The sequence below is a fragment of the Oratosquilla oratoria genome, chromosome 15, assembly GCF_046742065.1.
Source record: "Oratosquilla oratoria isolate Oo_2021 chromosome 15, ASM4674206v1, whole genome shotgun sequence".
NCBI classification, from domain to species: Eukaryota; Metazoa; Arthropoda; class Malacostraca; order Stomatopoda; family Squillidae; genus Oratosquilla; species Oratosquilla oratoria.
Window position 1 is genome coordinate 14711653 of NC_134791.1, and position 2500 is coordinate 14714152.

The window sequence follows — 2500 nt, forward strand, 5'->3', positions numbered from 1 at the left end:
TGTCTAGGTTGCTGTGAAGGAAGTTGAGTAGGTCAATGAGACAGTGAGTGGTAGAGGAGGATTTCATGTTGCCAAATTGTTGGGCATCTATTGAATGTTTTATGTTGCTGTAAACTGAGTTAAAAACCAAGTCTTCACAAATAAGGCTAGGGATAGGGGTGATGGCGATGGGCCTAAGGTCACTTAGTGATTGTGGGCTGAGGGTTTTGGGGATGGGAGTGACATATGATATTTTCCAGTCGCTAGGGCAGGTGTTTTGGCTCAAAGAGGCATTGATTATGGAGGAAAGTGGGAGGGCAAGTTCAGGGGCAAATTCCTTGTAGATTTTAATAGGAAGGTCAGAGGGGGTTGTGGATCTATTTTGTTTAAGTTTACCCAACTTAGTAGCTACGTTGGAAACTTGAACTTGAATGGGGGGTGAGGGGGAAGGGAGGTAGGCAGGTAGGCGGGAGGGGTCGAGAGGGGGTAAAGTCTGACAGATAGAGGCGAAGTGGGAGTTGATCTCCTGGGCTGCTAGGTCAGGTGACAGGTGGGAGGTGCAAGGGAGGTGGGGGGTTTTGTTACCCTGCAGGCCACAAAGAGCCTTGATTTTACTGAACCACTGACTGTTGTTTCGTTGTTGTTTGAGGTGTTGCAATTTGTTTGGGTAGTAAGAGGATTTGGCGGTACTTATCTCTCTGATGACCTTATTCCTCAGGAACCTGAACTGGGCTCGGTCGGTGTAAAATGCCTTGTTGCATTGTTTGATGAGACGTTTGCTATATAGTGTCATCCAAGGCGCGTCAGAGTGATGGACAGAGAAGTCCTTCACAGGGAAGAAGTGGTGAAAGGCCTCAATTGTGGTGGTGGAGTAATTTCTCCACTTGGTCTCCACGTCTTCAACGTTCAGAACCTCCAGCCAGGGGTGTTCCACTATCCACCTGCCAAATTCCCTCATGGCGGAATCAGGCATCGGGCGGTGCTGTCTGGTGACCTTAATCCTGTGTATTGCTGCAGTAGGGGCTGGGGACCATTTGATGGTGAGGTGTGTGTGTGTGTGTGTGTGTGTGTGTGTGTGTGTGTGTGTGTGTGTGTGTGTGTGTGTGTGCCATTAAGTGAAAAAAATAATTAAACTTAGAGACTTCAGTGAATTATGGGTTTAAAAATTGGGGCCTTGGAATGTGGGCTGGGGTCACGCGACGCTGCGAAGTGAGGTCAAGGTCAACAGGGGGCATATAAGTAAGGTAAAGGGAGAGACCATGGTTAAGACTGTTACCACCTTCAACAAGGTAACTTTTTTTTCAAATGGCATAAATTTTTGTTAAGGGAGGGGCAAAAAATAAAAGTCATTTTTTTTTTTTTTTTTTTGCGAGTGGCATAATTTCTTGTTTAGGCGGGGAAAAAATTCTGGACCCAATACTCAGCTGATTAAAAGCGTTTGGCAAACCCATGAAAAAAGTAAATTTTGACTGTCTTGGAGAGGGCAAGCAGATGACCAAATTACTGTTATCATTTGATGTGTGCGGGGAGGAGACTCGGCGTGAGGCAGATAATGTCGAAGGAACATAAGAAACTCGAGAAGATAAGATAAAGCGTGAAGTCCCTCACGGAAACCGTTTTCTATGGCGATCTCAGGAGGCAACCCTCACCGGTTTTTTTTTTTTTTTTATGTATCATCCATCTACTCAAGAATATATTCTCGAATTAGAAAAAAGCCTTAGGTTGCTTTATGTTTGGCACTCAAACATAAATAGGTAGATAAATAAAATAATAATTTTCCTGAGTATGTAGTATATTTTCTTATGAATACAAAAACATATTTACAATAATATATACGAAAGAATACACCAGTTACTAGAGAGCTTATAGTAATAGTCATGTTTTAAGTTGGTCCATAACTATGATTAAAATGTCATGAGGTCACATGCCTTTGCAAATGTCACTAGTGAAAGTTAGTTGCAATAGTTATATTAGTGAAAGGGGATTGTGGGGGTGTTGCTATGCCGGGTACTCATTAAACACTTTATCTATCTATTCATCTATCTATTCTATCTATTATTTACTGGTACAGAATTTATCCATCTTTATATTCACTTATCTATTTTGAAGTGATCTATCAATTTATCTACTTGTTTATTACTATTTATTTGTTAATTACTTATTATTTACTAATTTTTCCATTTATTCTTTATATATTCTTGTTATTAATTAAATAGTTACATTCATCAAATATGTGTTTGTTTACTTTGAGTATAGATGTTTTGTTGATTTATTAATTAATTTATTTATCTTTTTATTTATTCAGTTACTTGTTTATCTATGTAATTTTTAATTTATGTAGGGTACTCAGTCTCACTACTAATTGATATATTCATCTTGACTTCCAAACATAAATTCATGACATACCCAGTTTCCAAAACCCCATTTGCACCACAGACACCTCATTCCTTCCATTCCCAATGTCCCCTCCGTTCTTTTACAAAGCCACTTCCCGCAGTCATTAGTAAGTCACACGCTTCCT